This window comes from Otolemur garnettii, unplaced genomic scaffold (genome assembly GCF_000181295.1).
Source record: "Otolemur garnettii isolate 467f Iridium unplaced genomic scaffold, OtoGar3 scaffold00016, whole genome shotgun sequence".
In the NCBI taxonomy this organism is placed as follows: Eukaryota; Metazoa; Chordata; class Mammalia; order Primates; family Galagidae; genus Otolemur; species Otolemur garnettii.
In genome coordinates, this window is record NW_003852411.1 from 26,221,824 (window position 1) to 26,238,468 (window position 16,645).

The window sequence follows — 16,645 nt, forward strand, 5'->3', positions numbered from 1 at the left end:
CCCAAAGAAATAGCACTTGCAATAATAATTACTAGTTTGCTGATGAGTTGGAATATGGCTTGCTATTAATAATTCCAGTACTGTCAGAGGTTAGAGTCAGTCCCAGAAGAATTCTAAAGGAGCTGCCTGGGTAAGGTCACCCCTCAGAAAAGCTGCTCAGATGTCTGCGGTTCTAAGCACAGCAAGACCAGCTTGTGGGATTGCTGGACCAAATGTTCAAGACCATGTGTGTGTTCAAGTCCGTCCACGTGGATGAGGCTGGGACACCACTGTGTGGAGACAGACCTTCAGCACCACCACACAAAGTACACGCACTGCAGGCAATCTCTGCACACAGCCCTGGCTTACACGAGCCAACTGTCCCCTGCACTGGATAGAAAACGCCTGACAATGAACTTTCTTGGGGGTGTTACAGGAGGACAACTAAAGCTGCCTCTCGATTCTCTTCCTATTAGAAGTGTCATTTCCAAATGTTGTCACCCCTTCTGACTAGGAAAGGGGAGTGTGTGTATGTAATCTTTGAAAAATAAATCCCTTAAAAATAGATTCCATATCCTTGGTGTATTCTGAAACATTCCTCTATGTGATCACACATTACCACAGAGAAGAGTTGCTTTATTGGATCATTCAGTCTTTGCTTTTACAATTTCCAGTCTCCCCCCCATTTTTTCTTTTAAAGGTAAATGTTCTTGTAGTCAACTTGTAGCACACCTGCTTCTGATTCTGGGCCACTGGCGGGAAATCATGTGTGTATTGAGGTCTGCAAAGGAGGTCGGAGGAGATTACTGGGGTGTCCCTGAAGCAGGAGTGCCCCTTTGGAAGCCCCAGAAACTGCTCTTCATGTGAAATCTCTCTCTCTCCTCCTCCTTCCTCTTTCTTCTGCTCCCATTGAAAACCAAGGGTGGAGCTGAGGGCAGGCTAACTGGGTTGGAGTTAGGATGGGGACGGGAGATCTAGTTGGAAAGAACCCGGAACTGGGCATTTGGGGGCCTGAATTTTAGTCCTGGCACTTTCATAAACTCCCTGTGCAACCTTCGACAAATACTTCACTCTCCAGGCTTCTGTTTCGACATCTGTGAAACAAGACAGCTTTGTCTTTGGGTCTCAATTTCTGTGGAGCCAGGCCAGGGATATGTAGTGGGCTGAAAAACAGACCCTTCACCTCCTGCTGAAAGGCACATGCCAGGTGTCCTTTAAAAATGATGTCCAAGTTAATGGACTTGTGCAAACTGGAATTGGCTGCCTGGGGGTCTGGAACAGCCAGGATGCACTGGGAGAGCAGGGGACACTAGACCCTGGGAAGAGCAGAGCTCCCAGCTTCTTTGGGAGGGGAGTGAGGAAGAGCCCCAGCCCTGGAGCCTGTGGGAACACCATGGTTTTTATGACTTCAGGAGGAAGAAAGAATAAATCTGTCTCTTGCCTTTGGTCTTAGTGGGGAAGAACCCTTAGTGGGGAAGAACCTCCCTCTTGCAAAAGAGAAAAGAAAAACAAAACCTATAGGATGTGGGGGTCTCTATTCAGTGAAATCACAGCAAACTGGGAACGCTTAAGAACCTGATGGGCAATTGAGGACACTGAGGGGCTTGATCAATCAGGCAAACGTGGGCAGTCCTCTGGGCCAGAGAGAACAACGCATGTGGCCAGACAGGAGATTTCTAAAACTGGAAATTTCATTCATGCCCATGGAAGTAATTCAAAATAATTTCAGTGATAAAAATTATCACTGAAAAATATATTTCTCTTTTACTCACTTCCCTTAGACTCCATTCCTAGATGCAACCACCTTTCACAATTTGTGTATCCTTCCAGAACTATCCTAGGTATCGTCTGCACTCTGCTTTTTATGCAACACTAGCTCTTGTAGATTGTTGTATAACAGCACGTAGATTCATTCATCAGACGCCTCACCATAGCCTCATAAACTCTGTCCCCTGCGTCAGCTGCACTGGCCTCCTTGCTATTTATTCCCCAGCGTGCCAAGCACATCCCCACCCCAGGCCTTTGCCCATCTTGTTCCCTCCACCTGGAAGTCTTGTCCAGCCGGCCTTGGCCCTTGGCATGTGTCACTCGTCTATGTCATCTCACCGGGTGGCACTCCCTGCTCATCTCCTCTGAAAGAGCTCCCATCACTTCTAGCCTCCAACTATCCAACTGTTTTTATTTTCCCTAATGGCACTTATCACCGCTTGTCGTTGCATTACATAATTGTCATTTACTTGCTTACTTTCTGGTATTGCTGCTAAAAATGAAGGAGGGCCAAGAGCTTGTCCTGCTTTTCAGTGCCTAGAACAGTCAGTGCCTGGCCCTTAATAGGCTCTCAAGTTTTAACAAATGCAATATGCAGAAAGCCTGGGGTGTTTAGCTAAGAGGGCATGCCTTAGGTTAGTGTTGGAGGTAGAAGTAAGTTTGGGTATCATTAGATGGTATTTTAAACCCTGGGATTGAACGTAGAGAATACAGAGAGAAGAAGGCCAAGGACTTATTCTTGGGTCCCTTTAACATTTAGAGGAAGAAGGGCCACACCGGAGACTGAGCTGGGACAGCCATGAGGGAGGAGGGAAGTGAAGGATGTGGTGTCCGAGGAAGCCCAGCATAGAAGCTAAGTCTTTTTTATGTCTGTGTGGTATTCTCTTGCCCTGCTGTGCCACAGCCTATCTAATTGGTCCTCTATCCAGTGGTGTTCGGATTGTCACCTGTCTTTTGCTGGTAGACTGTGCTGTGGTGAATGTGGCTGTCTGTATCAGTAGTTCTGAGGCAATCACAGGAAACTGTTTAAGGAACTCTGTTTCCCATACAAGCAGAACGAGTCCATGCATTATTTAGACATGGTAACGCAGTAACAGCAGCTTGCTGAGCAAACTACTTATGCATATATACATGAATATTGAGAGAGCCAGAGGCTAAGGGCAGGAAAGCCCTGTTGAAATGTCTAGTCCCAGCCAGTGTTTCCACAGGCAAGAAAACAAATTGTCCAAAGTCATCTGACACCTTGAAGGCAGCCAGTGTTATTTAATACAACACACGTCTCTTGACTCTCTGCCCACTCTTGGCAGAACTCCATGTTGAATACAAAGACATTTCTGATTATTGGCTTCTCCAAATTTGCTAAGCTACAAGATAAGGATATATTTTGATGGAAAGCAGTGAGGTGTGGAGGAATGGGCAAAGATTTGAGGCCAAACAGTCCTTGAGTCTCCAGCTCTTAGTAGATGTACAGCAATGTACTTGATTCTGAACCATGGTTTGTTTTTTTCCCTCTTTTAGAGTGAGTGGTGATAGATACTACCATGGATCACAGATGATGTAATGCTATAAATCCACCCCACCCTACATGTAGCTGGCAGTAAGTGTGAACCCCTCTTCTCTGCCCATCCTGGCTCCTTCTCTTCCTTTCAACGATGAGAGAGAAATTGGAAACTTTCTTATAAACTTTGAAGGAAGCCAGGATTTCAGAAAACCAACCAAAGACAGTATTCTCTCTCTCTCTCTCTGTGCATGTGTGTGTATATGTAATTTAAAGCTTTGTCTTGTTCTGGAAATAACATTCTAACACAAATGTCTCTGAGCAAGTTATGGATATATTAGAATCATCACTCTCGAAGGATGTGTGAGGATGGGAGTAAGAGACACCAAGGGAACCAGAAATTCCTACAAAGTCCTCATTTTAAAATAAAAAAAAAATCCTATTGATCTGGGTATAACACAATTTCTGATTATTACGCTTTTTGTGAAAACATAGAAACATGTAAAGAAAATAAATCCAATGCACCATGGCATTCCTAGTCTTTTTCCTACGTAGACAGAGTGTGAGCTACTCAGATCCCCCCTTCCTGACTCCAGCCGTTAGCTTCTTCCTCAGCATTTGAAGCAAGTTCCCCCTGTGCTTGCGGCAGCCCCAGCCCGTGACTGAGCAAGGTTGTGCTGTAAGAGCTTGGCCATTCCCCCCAGGAGAGGACTCCGCTAAAGGGCCATCTTCCCTACCTTGCTGCCTGTTGGGCTGGCAAAGATTTTCTCCGTCTGCATTGCAGTTTGAGGCCCCTTCCACGCCATCCTGCTGTTTCTCCTTTCCTTTTACACAAATTATTCCCTGTATTTCCATTCCTGCTCCCTTCTTATTGTCTATGTCTTAGACAACCCACCCCTTCATACATACAGTTACATAATCAAGATCATATTATAAATATAGTGTGTATGTGTAAATATATACATTTGCCTCATTAAAATTTTCATATAATTTTTAAAAATTGCTCACTCTATTATGTACAATATATTATTTTAGATAGAATAGATTGTTGAACTGAGCAAACGAATTGCTATTTAAATATTTTTGATGAACATTAACATATATAACTCTTTAAGAATGTCTCTGATTTTTTTCCACGTGATAGATCACTCGGCCTTACTACGTGGAATTACTTGATCGACATGTCTGAATGTTTTTCAGGCTCTTGGTAGGTAGTTATTAGCTCCTCATTCAGAAGGGTTACATAAGTCTACACTTTCATCATTATAAGGGTAGGGGCCACTTCACCTACCATCACTTGCATTGTACACACATTACTATCGGGATTAAATGGACAGGTGAAAGCAGCATTTCATCGTTTTATGTCTTTGATTCTTGCTAAAGTTGAACCTTAAAAAACATGTTTATTAGCTAATTATATTTACTTTTCTATGAGTTGTCTATTCATTTTTTTTACATGTATGTCTGTACATTTCTTTTATAGAGATTTGGAAAACATACATCTATGGTTGAGAAGTCTTTTCTCAGGCAATTTGTCCCACATTGTCGGCTATTTGGGCTTGTGACACTTTTACGTAGATGGATCTATTACATATTTTTCGTGTGGGGTTTCTTCCATTGCTTTCATGTGTAAAAAGTCTTTCTGCATCCAGAGATCAGGAAAAGCTTTAGCTACATTTTCTCCTTGGTTAATAGTTTTATTTTTTGTTTGACCATTTAATCCATCGGAGATTTATTTTGTTTTATGGTGTCAGGTGCGGGATCTACACGGAATTATTCCCAAATAGTTTTCCTGGTGCCCTATATTACTTGACCAAAGGCAACTTACTCAAGCTCTTTTAACTTCCATTTCCTCTTGAGGGAGGATAATGTAAACGCTACTTCACAGGGTGAGGCTGAAAAAAAAATGAGATCATGGATCTGAAAGTGTTCAGAAATGCTACAGAAATGTTGATTCTTAACAGTTGTTACCATCAATATGGCCTGACTGAGAAGGTAATGTGTGAACAAATGCTTGTGTGATGTCCTCTTGTCTCAGTTCACTGAAGGAAACAAGCCCCAAACAAGGCTGGGCCCCTGGATCCTAACAAACTCAAGACTTCTTGGACCAGCAGAAGGTACTGACACCACCACAAATAAGTTAAAACTTAGGCTATTTATAGTAAGTGCAATTCGAGGGCACACATGTTTAGGAGTGAGGAGCAAAGTAGAATGCCAAGCTTTGTTGGGGTTGGGGCTGGTGACCAGGGAAAGGGGCCAAAAGCCTTTCACAAGGAGACAGGGTCTGATGAAGGGAGGGACTGAGTCCTTATGACAAAGTCATAAGGGAGCACAGAGAGGGTGGGATTTCAGGAATTATTTAAGTGATGGAAGACATATGGCTTGGCATGGTGAGAGGGAGGGTTTTTCCGGCATCCTGTGCTGTTTTGGAGCCTGCCCGGGGGGCTGGACCAAGTCACGCTCAGAGGAGTGAGTTGGACTTCACTTCGTCGGTGCCACTGTGGTTTCACCTCTTCATTTAGACAAGAGAAGTGTCTTGTTTCTCATTGGAGGGAGATGCAAAAGCAGTTTTCTGGGCGAGAGAGCCAACTTTTAACCACTGAGGAGCAAAGAGCGGAAGGACTAACATCACACAGAAGGTACTCAAAACTGAATTACTTTACCTGCAACACCAATTACGGACTGCCCCGTCTTTCTTCTCTTTTTTGAAAGCTACCAGCATGATTAAAATGTGTTTACCAAAGAAAGGCTACCGAAGGTGTGAAACCTGATGGAACTCCTAAAGGAATTCTGCCTTTAGGAAATGGTAGGAGAGTAGAGAATTGTGTGGGAAGAAAAATAAGAGGGAAATACGTTTTGTGAAGAATTCAACCTCCTCCATTTTGGAGTGACTGAGGGAGTTTGGTACGGGGATTAGCACTAGTGGGCGTACCCTTCGTACTGATTGGTGGAAATAGATCAGGCACAGGCTCCAAAAGCAGCCCGTGGTTAGCCAGGAGTTAACAGGCGCTCTGGAAGAGTAATTGGCAGCGGCTGAGTTGTGGTAACATGCACATTCCCTGCTGAGGTGCACACTTCCTGTTCAGGACAAAGATTTGATGGGGCCTCTTAGAAGTAGGTGACGTGGGTGGCTCTTTATATTGGGGAAAAAAGTAAAATTTGGCCTGTCTCTGGAACCTAATTTCTCATTATTCCTCATCACAAGGCCTTCATCCTAGCCGGACAAGGCTGTTTATTATTCTCCAGATCTGAGTAGGTTGCACAGTTCCCGCCATGCACCTTAAGAGTTACGCCCGCTGCCCTCATGCAAGAGCCAACGCCCACTGCTTTGGCAAAGCCGCCCTATAGACACTTCCCGCTTTCCTCCTTTCCCAGTAATCTCTGCTTGCCCGAATTCTGCCTCCGGTTGTTCTGGTCTATGACTTATTTGGCACGCATCTCCCGTGATGTAAAGGTAGCGTTTCATATACATATATTTACATTTCTAACAAGATAATGTATTTCTTACGGTCTGAGACCCAGTTTTATATTTCCTTATTACCATTCCCTCCCCACCAGGCTGCTTAGTACAAATCTGGCCCCATACCAGGTGCCCGAAGATTATTTCATAGACTATTTGACCATTTCAGAAGATTCCATGAAGCTCATCTTCAGGTAAATCGTGGCATCGCATTTGGTTTACGATGCTCACAAAGGCAGGAACAAAGACAAGGCTGTATTTAAGCTTAGCATCTTGGTAGCGCCCTTGCTGTGAGGGTAGAAAATACCTGGGGAGGAATAGTGAATCTGCTGGCAAAGCTGGGTACATGGATGCAAAGTCAATTGAGACATGGCTAAGTTGGGAGATAGTGGGACACTAGTGAGTGTCAGACTGAATGGCAAATATTATGATAGAGGTGTGTAGAAGAGGGTGTGGGGGGTCCAGAAGAGCATCAGAATGAGGCTGGGCCAGGTAGTCAGGGAAGACTTCCTGGAAGAGGTAGTGCCTGCCCTGAATTTTGGCTTAGAAGAAAGGGAAGAAAAGGTTTTGTTGACCTGTCAGAGTCTGAGTCAGGAAAGGGTGCTGGGGGAAATTTAGAAGGGGAACTTTTCTCAGAGAAAGTTATTTTACAAAGGAGAAGCATTGTGAAATCAGGGAGATTTAATTACAACTGCCTCACGAGCAGGATTTGAAAAGGAGTGGGAGGCTCATGGAAACCTTAATTGCTGAGAAAAGTTAAGAGGAGAAATATGACAGAAGTAATGGGTCTGTATGTATGTCATGTCTGATTTGTCATTTTGCTAGACAGGCACTCTGCCTCCTGCCTTCTTCTAGGTTAGAGGGGGAAAAAAAAAGATCCTTCAGCTGCTAAGGTGAAGATACCATTTGGGATGCAGAAATGGAACCTGGAAATACTCCTTATTCCTTTTAGGGAAGAAAAGGTCCATCTCGGGTTACCTCATGGTTACGAATAATAATAAGCACTGTTCAGTAATAACAACGTGTGAGGTGCCTACATGAGCCCTGAATAAGGCTAAATAATTTCTTCCTTCCCTTAGAAAATAAAAAACAGCTTGCCTGGTTTCTTATCCAATTTATTCTTGTGGCTTTTCATTTTGGTGGAAATCCAGAAGGATGCTGATTTTATGAGCTTTTGTAGACTAGCCCTTCTATATTCAGAGAGGATGTCCTTGTGTTCATTAAGCTGGGTCTTTAAGATTAATGTAATATGCAGGAAAATGTGATAAATGATGCAGCATTAGCAGCTTTTAGCTTGTCAAAGTGGCTGCATGTCAAAGGCATCTGGAAATATTACAAACTGCAGCATGATCAGAGTATAACTGACAGATGCCAACACAGAGAAGTGGCCAATTGAGAAAGATGGAACTGGACCAACCTCCCGGGATGTCTGCATAGGGTTTAGTAGAGAGAAGGCAGGATTTACGGATGATGTCTTTTATAATTGTGAGAACACAGAGTGCCAGAAGGGGCAAGTCTGTTGGTTCAGACAAAAGGGAATCAACGTTGCTGAACAGAGAGATTTCATGTGTAGGTAGAATGATAAGACTACACCATCTCCAGAGTCCTGTCCAACTCAAACTTTGGTCCCATACTGTCTGACACAGGATTCAATGAGATTTTTCATAAGTTTTAATATTTCATAGACCAAAGGAGTCCTTGCCTATCTATCTATATATCACCCCTCCATCTCTGACTTTAATAGTAAACATTTGTATGTTACTTTAAAATTTGCGGAGTCTAATATCCTAGACTCTTGGCTATGTGTTGTCAAAATAATGCAGTGTAACAAACACCCATGAAATCTCAGTGGCATATGACAATATGTGTCTATTGCTTACACATCCAGAGGTTTGCAGGTGGCTCAGCTGATCTTGGCTAGGCTTGTTCACAAATCTGGGAGTTGGTGGCTGTCAGTTGATCTGGGATGACCTTAGCTGAGACAATCTGGAGACTCAGCTCTGATCCATGCATCTCTTATTTTCCATGAGGCTAACCCAGGTGTGCTCTCATGGTGTTGGAAAAGGTGATCTAAAAGGCACAAAAGAGCCAGCAAAATCCACAAGGCCTTATACAATGGTCAAAGCAGGTCACGTGATTGAATTAAGGTCCAGGTGTAGGGAAATACATTCTACTCCTCTTGCTGGAGGATTTTCAGTCACCTGGATAAGGGTATAGATACAGAGAAGATAAAATAATTGGTACGATTGTAGCAATCTACCATACAGATATTGGTAGATTGATATTTTTATTCTCCCTTTTACATATTACAAAAAGGGACACCCAAGTGGTAAAACCCTTTTCTAAGGCTGACCAGCTGGTTAGTAGCATTTCAGAAAGAAGAACACTGGTCCTCCTTTACAAATGCAAGGAACTTTCCATGGCACGAGTCCATGCTTAATTAAGAGCATAAATCCTAGGAATTTTGTCAGGAACTACCTGGAGGTAAACTGATAAAAATAAAGAGGGTGGCTCTCAATGTTGTGTCAGTCGGAGAATATATAAATGTTTAGTTATCTTTTCTTAATCTATTTATAAAATTCCTAGCTATAAAATAAAATATTTTCCTATAAAATAATAGATTTCCTATAAAATAAAATATTTTCACATAATACATGATTCCAAGAGATTCACTAGCAATCTAAAAGTTACTTACTTTTTGTTTGAGACTATACTATTATATTATAGTACTTTAAGTTTCTGGGGGTCTAATCTCCCACACTATTGGTTATCCATTGTCAAAATAATGCAGGGTAACAACCATGAAACTTCCGTGGCATGAGACAAAAAGTCTCAATAGACTTTACCCACTCTAGCACCCTGGCTAACGTGCGGTGGCAATCTCAAATTCTTGGGCTTCAGCAATCCTCTTGCCTCAGCCTCCTAAGTAGCTGGGCCGATAGGTGCCTGCCATGATGCCTGGCTAATTTTTCTATTTTTAGTAGAGACAAGGTCTCATTCTTGCTCAGGCTGGTCTTGAATTCCTGAGCCAAGCAATCCACCTGCCTTGGCCTCCCAGATTACAGGGGAGGATTATAGTGCTAGGATTACAGGCATGAGCCACTATGACCTGCCCAATCAATTTACTTTTAACTAGGTAGTCATTTAGTGTATTTGTCAGGGTAGGCTAGTTGCGGTAACTACCCTGAAAGCTTAGTGATGTAGAACAATAAAAGTTTATTTCTTATTCATATTGGTCTGACCTCAGGCACATAACCACATTTAACAGCAAGGGAGTCTGGAAAATATAGTTTATCTGTGTGAAGGATATTGATAAACATTTAGCAAGCCCTAAAGGCGTGGACCATAGCATAGGTAAGTTTGGCAGGGACAGTAGGAGGTATGTATGAGGTGATGAAAGATAGGGTAAAGAAGATGGATGAGAAATGCCCATAATTTCAGAAACTGTTTAGACTCTTGGCTTCTAAGAAATTATGCACAATCTACTCTCTACTCAGCAGAAAGAATGGTTATTATGAATTATTATGAATTTAAAAACCTAAATCTTATCATGTTACTCTTCTGCTTAAAAACTTTCACTATTAAAAAAAAAAACTTTTACTATTTACTCTAGGAGTAAAAAAATATTTAATGTGGTTTACATAGTCTTCCAAAGCGTATTCTCAATCTATTAATCTTATCTATCATACTCTCCCATTTATTCTTTTTTACTTATCCCAGAATGATCTTTTTAACTTGTGCAAATTGTGAGGATCTCTCCTCATCTGTTGGCTATTCATAATAATCTTTCCTCCATCTTTTGGATCCTTTTCTCTAAAATACTTCTTGCCCTTTCTTTTTCTTTTCTTTTTTTTTTTCCCTTTCTTTTTCTAAGATCTACTCATTCTTTAGTTCTCAGCTTAAAAATTATGCCCTTATGATAGCCAAAGATAGGCCCAAAATTAAGGCACTGAACCACTCAGAGGACATCAAGTAGGATTAATGTCAAAACACAAACAAATATACACCTACATGTATCATTCAAATCACTGAAAACCAAAGACAGGAGATACTCCACAAGGCAGCTAGAGAAAAAAGACATATAACATTCAGATGAACAAGCAACAGTTATAGCAGGCTTCTGGCCAGAAACTGCAAGCCAGAAGACAGTGAAGTGGCATTGTTCAAGTGCTAAAAAGTTTGGGGTGGTGCTCATATTTCGGTGGGTTGGGCTCTAGCCACCAAGGCTGGTGGGTTCCAACCCAGCCTGGGCCAGCTAAACAACAATGACAACTGCAACAAAAAATGAGCTGGGTGTTGGGGGGGGGCGCCTGTAGTTCCAGTTCCTTGGGAGGCTGAGGCAAGAGAATCACTTAAGTCCAAGAGTTTGAGGTTGCTGTGAGCTGCAACACCACGGCACTCTACTCAGGGCAACATAGTGAGACTGTGTCTCAAAAAAAAAAAGTAAAAAAGAAAAAATTCAACCCAAAAATCCATACCTAGCGAAAACATTTTTCAAAAATGAGTGAAAAATACAGACCTTATCAGACAAACAAAAACTGAAAGAATTTATTGCTAGCTGACCTACACTATAAGAGATGTTACAGGAAATTCTTCAGGTAGAACAAAAATGATACTGGCCAGAATCTCGAAGCTATTCAAAGAAATGAAAAACACTCAAAAGGCAACAAAATGGAGATACATTTAAATATGTTATTTCTTCGATTTTTTTGTCTTGGTTCTTCTGAGATTCCAATGACATTCACATTAGACTGATGCTGCACCACACCTCTTGGGTACTCTGCTCTGGGTTTTGTTTGTTTGCTTACTATTTTTTCCTCTGCATTTTAATTTGGGTAATTTTTATTGGCCTATTTTGAAATTCACTTATTCTTTCCTTGGCTGTTTCAATCTACCAATGAGCCCATTGAAAGCATTCTTCACATCTGCTATTGCATTTTTTATTTCTAGTATTCCCATTTGATTATGTCTATAGTTTTCATTTCTCTGTGGAAAATACCCGTCTCATGAGGTATGATGCTGATGTTTTTTAACCACAGCATTTTAACATAATAATCAGTTCTAAAACTCTATGATAGTTTGATTGTTCTGACACTGATCATATCTGTGTCTGGTTCTGTTGATTGCTTTGCCTCTTGACCATGTTGTTTTTCTTTCTTTCTTTATTTTTTAATACCTTTAATTTTTTGATAGAAGATGCTTTGTGTGGGATAGTATAGGCTGAGTTAGATAGTTGAGTGCTACATAGTGATGTTTTGGTCAATGATGGACTGAATAGATGACAGAAATCCTGTAAGCTTGTAATAACATTTTTTCATTGTACCTTTTCTATGCTTAGGTATGTTTAGATACCTAGCATTGTGTTACAAATACTTAGCATTTATGTGCACAACCACTTAGCATTGTATTATAATTACCTACAGTATTCAACATAGCAACATGTTGTATAGGTTTGTAGCCTAGGAAAAATAGGCTCTATCCCACAGACTCGGTGTGTAGTAGGCTATATCATCTAGGTTTGTGTAAGTACACTGTATCTTGTTTGCACAATGACCAAATCACCTAATGACACATTTCTCAGAATATATCCTTGTCATTAGATGATGCATGACTATAGTTGTTGCACCAGGAAGTGACATGTTTTTCTTATTCTTAACATTTTATTTAGGGGATGAGTCAACCTACTCCGGTATTGAACCAGTTTGGGATTTTTGTTGTTGTTACTATGGTTACCCTTGGAACAACAGTTTTCAAATCCCTCCAGTGTATCTGGTGTTTAGGATGGGGGGGCTGGTTCACCAGAAGGCTTTTCCCAATGTCAGCTCTATCCTCAGCTTCAGGCTCCCTCTACATCACACCTAAGTGGACGTTCCTCTCCATGCTTTTGGACCTCTCTCAGTGGTAGACAGCTGGCTATCATTACTTACGACATGCTTGTTACTCTGGTGTTGGGGAGTAGGGGGGAGCATTTTTTGTTGTTCTGATTAAGTCTCCACCGCTGGCGGGCATTGCATCTCTGTGTGTTGAGGTGAGGCTTTCTCAGTGGTCGTCCTTTACCTTTAGCTTGTGGGTCTGAGCCCAACATATATTCATGCTCCTTTCTATGGTGGTGAGTTTGCTCCTTAACTCTCCCTTTCTTTCAGGTTCAATGACTTTTTTGTTGTTGTTACTAGTGCCTTCCTGGTGAAAGAGTTTGTTGCCCTTCCACCAACATTTTAAGGCTTTCATTCTGTAGGAGAGATAGCAGGATAAGGATGCAGGTGAGGCATCATGCATTCCCCACAGTGCTTGCTGTTAGTTTCTCTCAGGCTTACAGCACGAGGGATGCTGCTGAAGACTCTTATCATGCTCCCCATCTTTTTCGTGTATAATCAGTGAGGTCTGTAGGAAAGAGCCTTTGAGAGGGTATAAATTTTCTTCTTTTTCTTTCTTTCTTTCTTTTTTTTTTTTTGAGAAAGAGTCTCACTATGTCACCCTTGGTAGAGTGCTGTGTGGTATCACAGCTCACAGCAACTCTAACTCTTGGGTTTAAGCGATTCTCTTGCCTTAGCCTCCCAAGTACCTGGGAGGATAGGCCCCACCACAATGCCTGGCTATTGTTTGGTTGTAGTTGTCATTGTTTGGTGGGCCTGGGCTGGGTTTGAACCCATCAGCTCCAGTGTATGTGGCTGGTGCCTTAGCTGCTGAGCTACAGGCACTGAGCCAGGGTATAAATTTTCTTTTGTCTAAGGTCCCAAAGGGTTCAATAGTCTCTTGCTAGCCTAAACTCAGCCCTTAGCAATTTGTTAAAATTTTTAACTGAATTATTCTTATCTGGGACCAGTGACATCTGCCCCTAGTAATCAAGTGCTTGTGTTTATTTCTGTCTTATCTTTGTTTCCTTAGATGTTAGATTTCTGATGGCCTTTCAGCCTTGGCTTTCTGAAATGTTCAATGAAAGTAAATTTTCAGATTGTCTAATTTTTTTCTGATGTAAGGGTAGGAACTATGTTCCTTCCAGTTTATGTATCTTAAGTGGAAAACTAATGCATAATTCTAAAAACATTGTTTGTCTATTTTTCCAGTTGACAAGAATTTAGTACAGTGTTCCTCATGTTGCCATCTCCAGACCATCTGCAGTCAGAATGGTCTGCTTATTAAATGCTGATTCTGAAGCCACGCTCTAGACAGACAACTCTGAAAACCGAGGGGGTACACATTTTATCAAACTTGGCAGGCAATTCTTACGTATTTTAACATTTGGGAATTGTTGGATTCAAATTTAGCAGTATTGGAGCTCAGAACACAATACTTCAAATATGGTGCCTTGATGTGCTGAGTACTTTGAACGGAAAGAGATTGGAAGGCCTCAGAGCAGGTCTTCCTGTTTCTTACCCCATCTTCTTTCCTGAAGCAAGTTGGAAAATTCCTCTCCTTCCAAGTGGGTCATAGAAACTAGAACTCCTCTCTCCAAAGTGAGCCATAAAACCTAAGAAGGTCACTCTCTGACCTTCTCCCTTCTCTCCTGTGTGACAGGTGTTCTGCCCTAAGCCTGGAGGAAAAGAATCTGAACAGAGGCTTTGCTGGGTTTCTCTCAGTCTGTTACTGTGAGATGATACCATTTTTGTCTAAGCACATTTTTGCACAGCTGTCCATTCTTCATTTGATCTAAGCCTACAAGTGGGTAGTTTCCCTGGGTCTTTGGGTCTTCATATCTGAAGTCTCCCATGTTAGATATAACTTTGGTTTAAAATAATTGTTATGCTCATCTCTTTTTAACCTGTCTTTTGTTATAGGAGTATTGGCTGTGACCCTTGTGATGCGTAATCGAAGAGATGTTACATCTTTTTCACCCCTAGATCGGCAAACATTCACTGGCGCTTAATTATGCACCAGTGTAAGGGAGGAAAAAAATTGCTTCCCTCTACCCTTCTAGGTAGTTTGGCTGGTCTGCAAATTAAATCAACGTGAAACAGATTAAGAGGAAAAAACTATTTTAGTAATGTATGCGTGCATAGGGGTCCTATGAAAATATGAGATTCAAAGAAATGACCAGGTGAGCGAGGCTTATATCATCTTGAGCTACAGAAAGGAATAAAGTTTGGGGGTTCTGGGAGGTGAGGGGAATGTATGGTGAGTAAATATTGTCTTTTCAAGCAGATAAAAGTTTCTCAGGTGATAAAAGTTGTCTAGGAGTAGCTCTCTTTCTAGTGCAGACATCTTTACTAATAAGAATTTTCTTTGTAAATGTAAATTTCCTTTACAAAAGGGCAACTCTTCAGAGCTACTTCTGTGTCTGCAGTTTCTTAAAATAACCAGCTTGAAATAATCAATATACCAAAAAGGAATATTTTGGAGGTAGTGTATTTTGGTCTCCTGCAGTTATATTTTGGGATAGTGTGTCTTGACCCCCAACATAAGGCACTTTTACGAGATTTTATTTAAATCTCTTAATAAGCCCATGCCACAGGCACCATTATCACTCTCTTTACAGACAATGCAACTGGGTCTTGAAGAGGTTAATTAAGGTGTTCAAGGTTATAGGGAGGGGTCGGGATTTGAATTCGGGATGTCTGATTCTAAAGCCCCACACCTTTTAAAAATTGAGATATATTTCACATACCATAAACTTCATCTTTTAAAGTGTATGATTCCATGGTTTTTAGTATATTCACAGGGTTGTGCATCTATCAATCACTGTTATCTAATTGCATGTTTCATTTTTATCAGCCCCCCTCCCCGAAGAAACTCTATACCCATTAGTCCCTATTCCTCCCTCTCCCTGCCTCTGGCAATCACTAATTTACTTTTGGTCTCTATGATTTGTCTACTCAGGACATTTCATGTAAACACTGTCACATAATATGTGGCCTTTTGTGTCTGTCTTCTTTCACTTCGTAAAGCCAGAGATCTTAACTAGTTAGTATGTTCAAAAATCAGAAATAGGAATTCTGTCTGCTTAGACAAAAGGACTAACACCTTTCCCCATTCTCATGCCCAGGGAGACAGGGTAATCACAAAAACCAAATAGAAGCGTTCTGTTCAATTTAATCAAGACTTACTGAGTGCCTCCTACGAGCAAAGCCTAGGGCTAGAGTCTCTACTGGCATTGCATATTTAACTTACCTGTAGAGTGTGAACGTGATAGAAATAGATTTCTGAGTTTCACTCCCTGGAGGTGTTGATTCTGGGGTCTAAACTGGCTCTAGAGTCCTGTGTTTCTAACAAGCATCTCCAGGTAATGAGAGCTGGAACTGGTCAGGGACAAGGTGGCAAGTGTGGCGGGAGGGTAGCGAGTCTCAGCTTTTAATGTGAGTATGAATCACCTGAAGATCTTGTCAAAATTCAGAATCTAATTCATTCAGTAGTCTGCACTTCTGATAAGCTCCTAGGTGGGGCTGACTTGCTATTCTGGGGGCTCCTTTTTGAGTGACAAGGCTGTAAGGGATAAAGGTTAAGGATAGAGAAGCCTTGGTTCCTTTTTAAGGAGCTTACTGTCGAGTGCAGAGAGGCCTGGATAGCGCTAAGTCAAGGCAAAGTGGGCGAACTGTCTCGGTAAAGACCCACATATACTAGGGACAGAGACGGCCCCCCTTCCCCCCAGCTTCATTGCGTGTTCATAGAGACATCCAGGAAAATAATGGTGTATGTAGTATTTATTATGCTGTTTAGCCAGATAGGAACGCGTATTTGACATATATTTCCATCTGAAATGGTTAATACCTTCAGAAAAAAACATTGAAGCTGAAGTGGTAAGCCGTAATTTTTCAGAAAATCCACTGATGTGGAAAACTTCATTTCCCGATAATGCTGGGTAAATCTGTGTTTCGTAGGGTTTTCCATATGTCGTCGGTGCTCATGAATTGTTTAGCTTTATTATCCTCATTAACAGGGATAATGGTGCTTTTGAACAATCATGATCACCATCTGGAGCCTGGAAAACCGTAGTTGGAGGCTCAGGT